Here is a 15,486-nt window from a genome sequence, read left to right as displayed (position 1 = left end):
TTATTTATTTTATACAGCAGGTTCTTAATGGTTATCCATTTAATACATATTAGTGTATATATGTCAATCCCAGTCTCCCAATTCATCACACACATCCCCGTCCCTTTCCCCGCCGGTGTCCATACGTTTGTTCTCCACATCTGTGTCTCTATTTCTGCCCTGCAAACTGGTTCATCTGTTCCATTTTTCTAGGTTCCACATATATGCATTAATATACGATATTTGTTTTTCTCTTTCTGACTTATTTCACTCTGTATGACAGTCTCTAGATCCATCCACGTCACTACAAATGACCCAATTTTGTTCCTTTTTATGGCTGAGTAATATTCCATTGTATATATGTACCACATCTTCTTTATCCATTCATCTGTTGATGGGCATTTAGGCTGCTTCCATGACCTGGCTATTGTAAATAGTGCTGCAATGAACATTGGGGTGCATGTGTCTTTTTGAATTATGGTTTTCTCTGGGTATATGGCCAGTACTGGGATTGCTGGGTCATATGGTAATTCTATTTTTAGTTTTTTAAGGAACCTCCATACTGTTCTCCATAGTGGCTGTATCAATTTACTTTCACACCAACAGTGCAAGAGGGTTCCCTTTTCTCTACACCCTCTCCAGCATTTTGTTGTTTGTAGATTTTCTGATGATGCCCATTCTACCTGGTGTGAGGTGATACCTCACTGTAGTTTTGATTTGCATTTCTCTAATAATTAGTGACATTGAGCAGCTTTTCATGTGCCTCATGGCCATCTGTATGTCTTCTTTGGAGAAATGTCTATTTAGGTCTTCTGACCATTTTTTGATTGGGTTGTTTGTTTTTTAAATATCGAGCTGCCTGAGCTGTTTATATATTTTGGAGATTAATCCTTTGTCTGTTGATTTGTTTGCAAATATTTTCTCCCATCCTGAGGGTTGTCTTTTTGTCTTGTTTATAGTTCCTTTGCTTTACAAAAGATTTTAAGTTTCATTAGGTCCCATTTGTTTATTTTTGTTTTTATTTCCATTACTCTAGGAGGTGGATCAAAAAAGATCTTGCTGTGATTTATGTCAAGGAGTGTTCTTCCTATGTTTTCCTCTAAATGTTTTATAGTGTCCAGTCTTACATTTAGGTCTGTAATCCATTTTGAGTTTATTTTTGTGTATGGTGTTAGGGAATGTTCTAATATCATTCTTTTACATGTAGCTGTCCAGTTTTCCCAGCACCACTTATTGTCTTTTCTCCATTGTATATCCTTGCCTCCTTTGTCATAGATTAATTGACCATAGGTGTGTGGGTTTATCTCTGGGCTTTCTATCCTGTTCCATTGATCTATATATATTTTTTTGTGCCAGTACCATATTGTCTTGATTGCTGTAGCTTTGTAGTATAGTCTGAAGTCAGGGGGTCTGATTCCTCCAGCTCCGTTTTTTTCCCTCAAGACTGCTTTGGCTGTTCGGGGTCTTTTGTGTCTCCAGTATGGCCATTTTAACAAATACTAATTATTCCAATCCAAGAGTGTGGTATATCTCTCTATTTCTTTAAATCATCTTTGTAAATCAGATTTTTTTTGCTATTATATTGTATGAGTTCTTTATATAGTTTAGATATTAACCCCTTATCAGATTTATGGTTTGTAAATATTTTCTCCCATTCCATAGATTGCCTTTTCTGAAATCTTTCTTTCTTTCTTTCTTTTTCCTTTTTTGTTGAGGTATAATTGATTTACAATATTACATAAATTTCAGGTATACAACATAATGAATCACAGTTTTTAAAGATTATACTCCATTTATAGTTATTATAAAATATTCACTATATTTTGTGTGCTGTACACTATATCCTTGTAGTTTATTTATTTTATACATAGTAAATTGTTTATCCCCTACTCCTATCTTGCCCCTCCCTACTTGTAACCACTAGTTTGTTTTCTGTATCTGTGAGTCTGTCTCTGTTTTGTTATATTCATTAAGTTGTTTTATTTTTTAGATTCCACATATAAGTGATAACATAGAGTATTTGTATTTCTCTGTCTGACTTATTTCAGTAAGGGTAATACCCTCCAGGTCCATCCACATTGTTTGAAATGGCAAAATTTCATTCTTTTTATGGCTGAGTAATGTTCCCTTGTATGTACACACCATATCTTCTTTATCCATTCAGCTATCAATAGTCACTTAGGTTGCTTCCATATCTTGGCAACTGTAAATAATGCTGCCATGAACATTGGGGTGCATGTATCTTTTCAAATTAGTGTTTTTGTATTTTTTTCAGATGTATACCCAGGAGTTAAATTGCTGGATCATACTGTAGTTCTATTTTTAGTTTTTTGAGGAACCTCCATACTGGTTTTCCACAGTGTGGCTGCACCCATTTAGGTTCCCACCAACAGTATTCAAGGGTTCCCTTTTCTCCACCCCCCCCCCAAACATTTGTTATCTGTGGTCTTTTTGATGATAGTTAGTTATTCTGACAGATGTGCTGTGATAGCTCATTTTGGTTTTGATTTGCATTTCTCTGATGATTAGCAATGTTAAGCACATTTTTTCATGTGCTTGTTGGCCATCTATAGGTTTTCTTTGGAAAAATGTCTATTCAGGTCTTCTGCCCATTTTTTAACCAGGTTGTTTGTTTCTTTGATATTGAATTGTATGAGCTGTTTATATATTTTGGATATTAACCTGATATCAGTCATTTCATTTGCAAATATTTTCTCTCATTTGGTAGGTTGTCTGTTCGTTTTGTCTGTGGTTTCCTTTGCTGTGCAAAATCTTTTAAGTTTAATTAGGTCTCATTTATTTATTTTTGCTTTTGTTTCCTTTGCCTTAGGAGACAGAGCCAAAAAAATACTGCTACGTTTATCTCAAAGAGTGTTACACTTATGTTCTCTTCTAGGAATTTTATGGTTTTTGGTCTTGTATTTAGGTCTCTAAACTATTTTGAGTTTATTTTTTTTGTATATGGTGTTAGAAAATGTTCTAATTTCATTTTTTTACATGTAGCTGTCCAGCTTTCCCAGAGCCACTTGCTGAAGAGACTGTCTTTTCTCTATTGTATATTTTTGCCTCCTTTGTCATAGATTAATTGACCATAAATATGTGAGTTTATTTCTGGGATTTCTATCCTGTTCCATTGATTTATATGTCTGTTTTTGTGCCAATACCATACTGTTTTGATTTTTGTAGATTTGTGGTATAGTTTGAAAGCAGGAAGTGTGATACCTCCTGCTTTGAACTTCTTTCTGAAGATCATTTTGGCTATTTGGGCTCTTTTGTGGTTCCATACAAATTTTAGGATTGCTTGTTCTATTTCTGTAAAAAATGCCATTGGAATTTTGATAGACATTCAAATGAATCTGTAGATTGTTTTGGATAGTATGGACGTTTTAAAAATATTAATTCTAATCCATGAGCACAGAATATCTTTCCATTTATTTGTGTCTTCTTCAATTTCTTTGTGAATGTAGTATAATTTTCAGAGTAGGTCTTTCACCTCTTTGGCTAAATTTATTCCTAGTTATTTTACTCTTTTTGATGCAATTGTAAATGGTATTGTTTTCTTAATTTCTCTTTTTAATAGTTTATTGTTAGTGTATAGAAATGCAACTGGTTTTTGTATATTGAGCTCATACCCTGCAACTTTACTGATTTCGTTTATTCTAACAGTTTTTTGGTGGAGTCTTCACAGTTTCCTATATATAATATTATGTCATCTGTAAATACTTTTTATTTCTTCCTTTCTGATTTGAATGATGTCTATTTCTTTATCTTGCCTAATTGCTCATGCTACAACTTCAGATATTACCTTGAATAAAAGTGACAAAAGTGGTCATTCTCATCTTTTTCCTGATCTTAGGAGAAAAGAGAAACATTCAGATTTTCATTGTGAGTATGGTGTAGGTTGTGGGTTTGTCACATATGGCCTTTATTATGTTGAGGTACATTCCTTCTATACCCACTTTCTGGAGAGTTTTTTTTTTTTTAATCATAAATGGATGTTGAATTTTGTCAAATGCTTTTTCTGTATTTATTGGGATTATTATATATTTTTTATCCTTCATTTTGTTAATGTGGTATATCACATTAATTTGCAGATGTTGACCCATCCTTACATTTGAGGATAAATCCCATTTGGTCATGGTGTATGATCCTTTTAATGTATTGTCAAATTCAATTTGCTAATATTTTGTTGAGGATTTTTTTCATCTATGTTCACCAGGGATATTGACCTGTAATTTTCTTTTCTTGTAGTGTTTTTGTCTGCTTTTGGTATCAGAGTAATGCTGGCCTTATAAAATGAATTTGGAAGTGTTCCTTCCTCTTCTAATTTTTGAAAGAGCTGTAGAAGGATTGGTATTTACTCTTCTTTAAATGTTTGGTGGAATTTACCAATGAAGCCATCTGGTCTTGGACTTTTGTTTATTTGAGGTATGGTTGTTCTTTCAATCTTCTTATTAGAAATTTGTCTGTTCAGATTTTCTCTTTCTTCATGATTCATTCTTGGTAGGTTTTATATTTCTAGGAATTTATCCTCTTCTTCTAGGTTGTCCAGTTTGTTGATGTATATTTGTTCATAACAGTTTCTTATTATTCTTTGTAAATGTTTTTTTTTTTTTTTTCCCCAGCTTGCAGGATCTTAGTTCCCCAACCAGGGATTGAACCCAGGACCCCAGCAGTGAAAGTGCTGAGTCCTAACCACTGGACCACCAGGGAATTCCCCTCTTTTATTTCTAATTTTATTTATTTCAGTCCTCTCCTTTTTTTTTTGGTGAGTCTAAATAAGTTTTGTCTATTTTGCTTATATTTTTAAGAAACCAGATCTTGGTTTCATTGATCTTTTCTATTGTCTTTTTAGTCTCTATCATATTTATTTCCACCCTGATCTTTGTTATTTCCTTCCTTCAACTAGCTTTGTGCTTTGCTTATTCTTTTCTTCTAGTTCTTTGAGGTATAAAGTTAGGTTGCTTATTTGAGATCTTTCTTGTTTCTTAATGCAGGCATTTATTGCTATGAACCTTCCTCTTAGAAGGGCTTTTGCTGTATCCTATAAGTTTTGGTATGTTGTATTTTCGCTTTTATTTGTCTCAAGATTTTTTAAAAAATTATGTTTTGGTTTCTTCTTTGACTTATTGGTTGCTCAGTAACATGTTGCTTAATCTCCACGTATTTATGAATTTCCATTTTTCTTCTTGTAATTTGTTTCCAGTTTTATACCACTGTGGTTAGAAAAGGTGGTTGATATTATTTCAAGCTTCTTAAATTTCTTAAGACTTATTTTTTGGCCACTTTAAAGAGGGAAACCCACCTTAAAGATAAAGGCAAAGTAGATAGGTTAAAAGTAAAAGATATAAGTGCAAATATTAAGAACTAACAAAATACTCAGCTGTATTGGGCACATTACAGTAAAAAAATATACTCCAGGGCAAAGAATATTAACAAAGATAGAGCCATTCCATTATGATAAAGTGGTCAATTCACCAAGAAGACATAACAATGATAAATATATATTGCTATAAAGGGCTTTAAAAGACATGTATTAAATAGTGAAAAAACTAAAAACAGGGAATAGACAAAAATACAATTATAATTGGAAACTTCAACACTTCTGTTTCAGTCATTGCTAGAAAAAGTAGACAGAAAATCAGTAAGAATATAGAAGACTTGAATGACACCACAAACCAAGCTGAGTTAATTGACATGTATAGAATACTCCATCCAACAAGAGCCGAACACACATTCTTTTCAATTGCACATCGAACATTCACCACACTAGATCAAATTCTGCACCATAATGCAAAATTTAACAAATTTGAAATAATTGAAATTATATAAATCATGTTTGCAAACCACAATTAGAGAGAAACAGAAAGAATTTTGGAAAATCCCTAAAATTTTAGGAATTAAACAACACATTTATAAATAACCCATGAGTCAAAGAGGAAGCAGGGAATTTAGAAAACATTTTGAATCTCATGAAAATAAAAATACAAAATAAAAATTTGTGGAGCACAGCTAAGTAGTTAGAGGAAAATTTACAGCTTTAAGAAGAAAGTCTCACATCAGTGATCTAGGTTTTCTCCTTAAGAAACTAGAAAAAGAGAAAGAAATTAAACCCAAATCATGCAGAAAGAAGGAAATAAAGAGCAAATTTCATTGAAAATGAAAAGAGAAAATAAATGAAAAAAAGCCAAAGAAAGCAACACTGGTTCTTTGAGAAGAGCAATTAAAATAAATAAATCTCTAATTAGACTGATTAAGAAAAAGACTACATAAATTACCAATACCAGAAATAAGAAAGGAAATATCTTTACAGATTCTACAGTTATTAAAAGGAGAAACAAACGGGGAGTTCCCTGGTGGTCCAGTGGTTAGGACTTGGTGTTTTCACTGTCATGGCCTGGGTTCAATCCCTGGTTCGAGAATTAAGATCCCACAAGCCATGTGGTATGACAAAAAAAAAAAAGGAGGAGCAAGGATATTATGAATTTTATGCCCCTATATTTGATAACTTAGGACAGGAGCAGATTATGGCTCTTGGGTCCAATGAGCTCATGAGCCTAGAATGATTTTTATACTTTTAAAAGCTTGCAAAAGAAAAAAAAAAAGGAGGAGGAGAAGGAAAAAAGATGTGACAAAGAATATATGTGACCTACAAAGCCTATGAATACTTACTACCTGGTCACTTATAGAAAAACTTTCCTAACTCCTTAGATGAAATAGACAAATTCTTTGAAAGACACAAGTTACCAATGTTCACACAAGAAGAAACAGATAACCTGAATAGTCCTATATGTATTAGAGACAGGACTGGGGCTAGGTGAGGCAAGTGAGGCAAAGTGAGGGTGCCAAACATAAAGAGGTACTTACTTTCAGGATCTTCCTAATTATAGAAAGTGAATGCTTTTTAAATCTTGTGTCACTCTGGAAAACAGCTTGTCAATTTTTTATAGAGTTAATTTTACATTTACATTATTATCCAGCAAGTATTACTGCTTTACCCAAAAGAAATGAAAGCAAGGGCTCACATTAAACACATATATGAATGCTTATAGTAGCTCTATCCATAATTACCAAGCAACACAAATGTTCAAAGACTGTTGAATGGCTAAAAGATTGTGGTACAGCCATTCAATGGAATACCACTCAGTAACAAAACGGAATGAACTACTGTTTCTTTCTTTCTTTCTTTTTAAAAAATATTTATTTATTTAGGCTGTGCCATGTCTTAGTTGCAGCATGTGGAATCTTTTTTTTTTTTTTTTTCCGGTTGTGACATGCAGACTTCTTAGTTGCAGCATGCGTGTGGGATCTATTTCCCCGACCAGGGATAGAACCTGGGCCCCCTGCATTGGGAGCGCAGAGTCTTACCCACTGGACCACCAGGGAAGTCCCTGAACTATTGTTTCATTCAACATATATGAATCTTACACAGATTATGCTAAGTGAAAGAAGCCAGATTGGAAAGGCTGCACACTGATTTCATCTCTATGATATTCTGGAAATGGCAAAATTACAGGGATAGAGACAGAGAAGTAGTTGCCAGGGCCTGGGATGGTGGGAGAAGTTTGATTACAAAGGGGCATGGGAGAATTTTAGGAGGTGATGGAAGTTTTGTCCATTATGATTGTAGTCATCATTACACAACTGAATGTATTTGTTAAAACACAAACAACTGTTCATTAAACTGTTCATATTTAAATTATAACAATAAAAAGAAAAAAATTTGAGAGGAAGTTTTCCATGAACATGTAGATAATTTCCAGGACATAAGTTAATAAAAGTAAAGTGCAAAAGAATATCTAAAATATGTTACCTTTTGGATAACAAAGAAAGGAAAATAAGCCAGAAAATAAGTAAGATTAAAGAAGACTTGAATAACACTATCAACCAAATTGACTTAATTGACATTTTAGAGCATTTCATCCAACATGAGCAGAATTATTCTTTTCAAATACACACAGAACATTCACTGTGATGGACCATATTCTTATCTGTCAAACACATTATAATTCATTTTAATAATTTGAAATTATAGAAAGCATGTTTTCTGACCATAACAGAATTAAATTACCAAGTAATAACAAAAATATGTGGAAAATCCCCAAATATTTGAAAATTAAATTACACCAGGAATTTGTGTGAAATAGTAATGTAAAGTGGATTTTCAAATCTATGTAATAGTGATCAGCTAAATTTTCTTTCTTTCCTTTTTTTTTTTTTTGGCCGCATTGTGCAGCATGCGGGGTCTTAGTTCCCCAGCCAGGGATTGAACCTGCATCCCCTGTAGTGGAAGTGTGGAGTCTTAATCACTGGACCACCAGGGATGTCCCTAAATTTTCAAGGTTTAGAAAATGCTGCTTGCATGTGAAAGTTTATATATTAAAGTAAAATCTCCCAAATCTCTCTCTCTATTTCTACGAATAGAAAAAATAATAGAAAGAAATAGATGGAAATTTTAAAACGAAGACATGTTTGGAAGATAGAGGTATAGGTTAATTTTTCTACATGTGAGTTTCCCAAATTTTCTTTGTCCAATAGGTTATATTTTTTTAATAATGTAAAGCATTATCATATAAAAGAGAGAAGTAAGCAAACTTGTTAACAGCTTACAGGCAGCCTTCCCTGATTCTCTTTGCTGGCTTGGTGCCCTTCCTGTGCACACAACCATGGCCTAAAATGGCCTTTGTCTTCGCCTTTTACCTGTTTTATAATCATCTGTGTCTTTGTCTCTCTCCCCATAGGCTGGGCTCCTTGAGGGCAAAGGATTATTTCTGGCACAGAGTGAGTATTAATTAACTGAATGAATGAAAGAACGTTTGCTAGATATACCATCCCTCTTACATCAAGGAAATGTGTGGGGCATTCTGTGACACAAGGGCTTTGGAATAGGAACCAGAGGTATGGCTGCTGGAAGTCAGTGGTGGTGAGAGAGACCAGAGACTATGTGAAAGCCAGACTTAATCTACCTCACAACAACTGGCCAGTGACTAGTTTGATCTCAAAAGATTCTGGAGTCTTGAGCCATGGACACTAGAAAGTATATAGTAGGTACCTCCACAGCTGACACAAGATGGTTTGCAGCCTAAAGGAAGATTCTTTGGATACTGGGTAAAGAACCAACTGTCCCATTCAGGATACTTTAAGGAAAACCTGAAAAATTCAGGTTTTCCTTTTCACATCTAACAAATTACAAGTAAAGACTGGCTGAGATTTGCCTCTTTTTTATCTTTAGTATTCTTTTGAGTTTACACCTAAACGTGACTTCTGTGTGCTATTGTGTGTACCCAGATTTATGTATAAATGTTAAAACACCATCTGGAAAAGCAAATGGCACTTTGAAGTCTATGGAGAAAGCACCAGATGGAAGCCTACAAAGCTCCCCAAAACACTGTGTCTACAACATACTCAAGTATGATAAAGAAATAATTTCATTTGACAATCCTAAGCTTTGTTATCAATAAAATGTACGTATGTAAGCATGCACATATGTGTTAGCATGGTTGGCAGAATAAGAGTCCCAAGGTTTTCTATGTTCTAATCCCTGGAATCTATAAATGGTACCTGACATGGCAAAAGCAACTTCACTGATGTGACTAAGGATATGGAGGTTGAGATGGGGAGATTACCTAAGTGGGCACAATCTAATCACACGAGTCTTTAGACACGGAGAACCTTTCTGACTTGCAGTGGGAGAGATACAAGAACAGAAGAGAAGTGTTCAGTGTCCTGTTACTGGCTCTGAGCTGCAGGGAGCTATGTGCATGGACCAGAGAGGGGCCTCTAGGAGCTAAAGGTAGCCCCAGATGACAGCCAGCAAGGAAATGGGGACCTCAGTCAAACAATCCCATGGAACTGAATTCTGTGAGAGCCTGAATGAGCAAGGAAGTGGGTCCTTCCCTAGAGCCTCCAGAGGGCAATGCAGCCCAGCGAGATCCATGTCATATTCCTGACCTATAGAACTATAAGAAAATACAAGTGTGTAGTTATAAGCCATTAATTTTGTTGTGGTTTGTAAGAGCAGCAATAGAAAGCTAATACAGGCAGGGAACTATATACTGCATCTATTTAAAAGGTTAAAGCTTCTAAGCCAGTGTTTTCAAATCTGTGGACCAACTACTCAAAAATCTGTGGGCTATGACAAGTAAAAAAAAAAAAAGAACAGAAAATGTCACACTGCATTTCACAGTTTCTTACTCCGAAACTACACCCACTGTGACAAATGCTAATGCCAGTTTTGACAAGTTTGTGAGTGAGATGGTACAAGGGATGTGCATTTGCTACTATTGGTGTCTCAAGCTTTTGTCTATAGGTGACATTTGATTCACTGGTAAATGATAAGTTTGACCATTACCAAGAGGCAGGGAGTGGATTTATAGCATTTAATTAAAACGTTTTAAAAATTTATTTTTGGCTGCATTGGGTCTTCGTTGCTGCACGTGGGCTTTGTCTACTTGCAGCAAGTGGGGGCTACTCTTCATTGCGGTGTGCGGGCTTCCCATTGTGGTGGCTTCTCTTGTCGCAGAGCACGGGCTCAAGGTACGTGGGCTTCAGTAGTTGTGGCACTTGGGCCCTAGAGTGTGCAGGCTTCAGTAGTTGCGGTGCCTGCGCTCAGTAGTTGTGGTTCACGGGCTCTAGAACGCAGGCTCAGAAGTCATGGTGCATGGGCTTTGTTGCTCTGCAGCATGTGGGATCTTCTCAGAGCAGGGCTCGAACCGGTGTCCCCTGCATTGGCAGGCGGATTCTTAACCATTGCACCACCAGGGAAGCCCCTAATTTTTAAATATGTTATTTTATTTAATTTATTAAAGTATAGTTGATTTACAATGTTGTGTTAATTTCTGGTGTACAAAAAAGTGATTCCGTTATACTGATGCATATATATATTCTATTTCATATTTTTTTCTTTTATGGTTTATTACAAGATATTGAATATAGTTCCCTGAGCTATACAGTAGGACCTTGTTGTTTATCTATTTTATGTAGAATAGTTTGTATCTGCTAATCCCAAACTTTCCTTATCCCTCCCCCACCTTCCTCTTCGGTAACCATGTTTGTTTTCTACGTCCCTGAGTCTGTTTCTGTTTTGTAAATAAGTTCATTTGTATCTATTTTAAAATTCCACATATAAGTGATATCATATGATACTTGCCTTTCTCTGTTTGACTTACCTTACTTAGCATGATAAAATCTAGGTCCATCCATGTTGCCGCAAATGGCATTATTTCCTTCTTTTTTATGGCTTGAGTAATATTCCATTGTATATATGTATATACCACATCTTCTTTATCCATTCATCTGTCACTGGACATTTAGGTTGCTTCCATGTCTTGGCTATTGTAAATAGTGCTGCTATGAATGTAGGGGTGCATCTATCTTCTTGAATTATAGATTTGTCTGGATATATGACCCAGAGTGGGATTGCTGGATCATATGGCAGTTCTATTTTTAGTTTTTTGAGGAACCTCCATACTGTTTTCCATAGTGGCTGCACCAATTTACATTCCCACCAACAGTGTAGGAAGGTCCCCTTTTCTCCACACTCTCTCCATCATTTATTATTTCTAGACTTTTTAAATGATTGCCATTCTGACTGGATTGAGGTGATACATCATTGTAGTTTTGATTTGCATTTCTCTAATAATTAGAAATGTTGTGCATCTTTTCATGTGCCTATTGTCTGTATGTCTTCTTTGGAGAAATACCTATTTAGGTCTTCTGCTCATTTTTTGATTGGGTCATTTGTTTTTTTGTTGCTGAGTTGTATGAGTAGTTTGTTTAATTTGGAAAATAGGCCTTGTTTGTCACATCATTGGCAAATATTTCCTCCTAGTCTTAGGCTGTTTATGGTTTCCTTTGCTGTGCAAAAGTTTGTAAGTTTGATTACATCCCATTTGTTTATTTTTGCTTTTCTTTCTATTGCCTTGGGAAACCTAAGAAAACATTTCTATGATTTATGTCAGAGAATGTTCTGCTTATGTTCTCTTCTAGAAGTTTTATGGTGTCATGTTTTATATTTAAGTCTTTATGCCATTTTTTAGTTTATTTTTGCATATGGTGTGAGGGTGTATTCTAACTTGATCACTTTACATGTGCATGTCCAGCTTTCCCAACACCACTTTCTGAGGAAACTGCCTTTTCTCCATTGTATATTCTTCCCTCCTTTGTTGAAAGTTAATTGACCAAAAGTATATGGGTTTATTTCTGGACTCTTTGTCCTGTTCCATTGATCCATATGTCTGTTTTTGTGCCAATACCATGCTGTTTTGATTACTGTAGCTTTGTAGTATTGTACGAAGTCTAGGAGGGTTATGCCTCCAGCTTTGTTTTTTTTCCTCAGGATTGATTTGGTACTTCTGGCTTGCTTATGGTTTCATATAAATTTTAGAATTATATGTTCTAATTCTGTGAAAAATCTCATGGGCAATTTGATAGGGATCACATTAAATTTGTAGATTGCTTTAGGTAGTATGGTCATTTAAAAAAAATTAATTCTTCCAATCCAAGAGCATGGGATATCTCTCCATTGCTTTGAATCATCTTCAATTTCCTTTATCAATGTTTAACAGTTCTCAGCATATAAGTCTTCCATCTCCTTGGTGAGCTTTATTCCTAAGTACATTTTTTGGATGTGATTTTATAAGGGATTTAAAAAAAACTTTCCCTTTCTGATATTTTTCTGCCAGTGTGAAGGAATGCAACAGATTTCTGTATGTTAACCTTGTATTCTGCTACCTTACTGAATTCATTTATCAGTTCTAGTAGCTTTTGTGTGGAGTCTTCAGGGATTTCTATACATAGTATCATGTCATCTGCCTATAATGACAATTTTACCTCTTTCCTTCCAATCTGGATACTTTTTTTTTTTTTTTAACATCTTTATTGGGGTATAATTGCTTTACAATGGTGTGTTAGTTTCTGCTTTATAACAGAGTGAATCAGTTATACATATACATATGTTCCCATATCTCTTCCCTCTCTGTCTCCCTCCCTCCCACCCTCCCTATCCCACCCCTCCAGACAGCCACAGAGAATCGAGCTGGTTTCCCTGTGCCATGCGGCTGCTTCCCACTGGCTATCTACCTTATGTTTGTTAGTATATATATGTCCATGTCTCTCTCTCGCCCTATCACACCTCACCCTTCCCCCTCCCCATATCCTCAAGTCTGTTCTCCAGTAGGTCTGTGTCTTTATTCCTGTTTTACCCCTAGGTTCTTCATAACATTTTTTTTTCTTAAATTCCATATATATGTGTTAGCATACGGTATTTGTCCTTCTCTTTCTGACTTACTTCACTCTGTATGACAGACTCTAGATCTATCCACCTCATTACAAATAGCTCAATTTCGTTTCTTTTTATGGCTGAGTAATATTCCATTGTATATATGTGCCACATCTTCTTTATCCATTCATCCGACGACGGGCACTTAGGTTGTTTCCATCTCCGGGCTATTGTAAATAGAGCTGCAATGAACATTTTGGTACATGACTCTTTCTGAATTCTGGTTTCCTCAGGGTATATACCTAGTAGTGGGATTGCTGGGTCATATGGTAGTTCTATTTGTAGTTTTTTAAGGAACCTCCATACTGTTCTCCATAGTGGCTGAACCAATTCACATTCCCACCAGCAGTGCAAGAGTGTTCCCTTTTCTCCACACCCTCTCCAGCATTTATTGTTTCTAGATTTTTTGATGATGGCCATTCTGACTGGTGTGAGATGATATCTCATTGTAGTTTTGATTTGCATTTCTCTAATGATTAATGATGTTGAGCATTCTTTCATGTGTTTGTTGGCAGTCTGTATATCTTCTTTGGAGAAATGTCTATTTAGGTCTTCTGCCCATTTTTGGATTGGGTTGTTTATTTTTTTGTTATTGAGCTGCATGAGCTGCCTGTAAATTTTAGAGATTAATCCTTTGTCAGTTGATTCATTTGCAAATATTTTCTCCCATTCTGAGGGCTGTCTTTTGGTCTTGTTTATGGTTTCCTTTGCTGTGCAAAAGCTTTGAAGTTTCATTAGGTCCCATTTGTTTATTTTTGTTTTTATCTCCATTACTCTAGGAGATGGGTCAAGAAGGATCTTGCTGTGATTTATGTCATAGAGTGTTCTGCCTATGTTTTCCTCTAAGAGTTTGATAGTTTCTGGCCTTACATTTAGGTCTTTAATCCATTTTGAGCTTATTTTTGTGTATGGTGTTAGGGAGTGATCTAATCTCATACTTTTACATGTACCTGTCCAGTTTTCCCAGCACCACTTATTGAAGGGGCTGTCCTTTCTCCACTGTATATTCCTGCCACCTTTATCAAAGATAAGGTGACCATATGTGCATGGGTTTATCTCTGGGCTTTCTATCCTATTCCATTGATCTATCTTTCTGTTTTTGTGCCAGTACCATACTGTCTTGATTACTGTAGCTTTGTAGTATAGTCTGAAGTCAGGCAGCCTGATTCCTCCAGCTCCATTTTTTGTTCTCAAGATTGCTTTGGCTATTCGGGGTCTTTTGTGTTTCCATACAAATTGTGAAATTTTTTGTTCTAGTTCTGTGAAAAATGCCAGTGGTAGTTTGATAGGGATTGCATTGAATCTATAGATTGCTTTGGGGAGTAGAGTCATTTTCACAATGTTGATTCTTCCAATCCAAGAACATGGTATATCTCTCCATCTGTTTGTATCATCTTTAATTTCTTTCATCAGTGTCTTATAATTTTCTGCATACAGGTCTTTTGTCTCCTTAGGTAGGTTTATTCCTAGATATTTTATTCTTTTTGTTGCAATGGTAAATGGGAGTGTTTTCTTGATTTCACTTTCAGATTTTTCATCGTTAGTATATAGGAATGCCAGAGATTTCTGTGCATTAATTTTGTATCCTGCTACTTTACCAAATTCATTGATTAGCTCTAGTAGTTTTCTGGTAGCATCTTTAGGATTCTCTATGTATAGTATCATGTCATCTGCAAACAGTGACAGCTTTACTTCTTCTTTTCCGATTTGGATTCCTTTTATTTCCTTTTCTTCTCTGATTGCTGTGGCTAAAACTTCCAAAACTATGTTGAATAAGAGTGGTGAGAGTGGGCAACCTTGTCTTGTTCCTGACCTTAGTGGAAATGCTTTCAGTTTTTCGCCATTGAGGATGATGTTGGCTGTGGGCTTGTCATATACGGCCTTTATTATATTGAGGAAAGTTCCCTCTACACCTACTTTCTGCAGGGTTTTTATCATAAATGGGTGTTGAATTTTGTCAAAAGCTTTCTCTGCATCTATTGAGATGATCATATGGTTTTTCTCCTTCAATTTGTTAATATGGTTAATCACATTGATAGATTTGCGTATATTGAAGAATCCTTGCATTCCTGGAATAAACCCCACTTGATCATGGTGTATGATCCTTTTAATGTGCTGTTGGATTCTGTTTGCTAGTATTTTGTTGAGGATTTTTGCATCTATGTTCATCAGTGATATTGGCCTGTAGTTTTCTTTCTTTGTGACATCCTTGTCTGGTTTTGGTATCA

The 15,486-nt window shown here is 35.4% G+C and overlaps 2 non-coding genes across 2 annotated transcripts; both read right to left on the bottom strand.

Annotated features, from left to right (window-relative positions):
* Nucleotides 1–4,619: 4,619 nt before the first annotated feature.
* On the bottom strand, nucleotides 4,620–4,692 carry TRNAE-UUC (transfer RNA glutamic acid (anticodon UUC)). Its single transcript has one exon. It is a non-coding gene; the product is annotated as a tRNA-Glu (tRNA).
* A 2,600-nt stretch (nucleotides 4,693–7,292) lies between these two features.
* TRNAG-CCC (transfer RNA glycine (anticodon CCC)) lies at nucleotides 7,293–7,365 on the bottom strand. The gene has a single exon. It is a non-coding gene; the product is annotated as a tRNA-Gly (tRNA).
* Between the last annotated feature and the right edge of the window lie 8,121 nt (nucleotides 7,366–15,486).

This window comes from Lipotes vexillifer, unplaced genomic scaffold (genome assembly GCF_000442215.2).
Source record: "Lipotes vexillifer unplaced genomic scaffold, Lipotes_vexillifer_v1.1 scaffold158, whole genome shotgun sequence".
Lineage (NCBI taxonomy): Eukaryota > Metazoa > Chordata > Mammalia > Artiodactyla > Lipotidae > Lipotes > Lipotes vexillifer.
The sequence above is the reverse complement of the archived record's forward strand: the minus strand, read 5'-3'. Positions and strand labels throughout refer to the sequence as shown.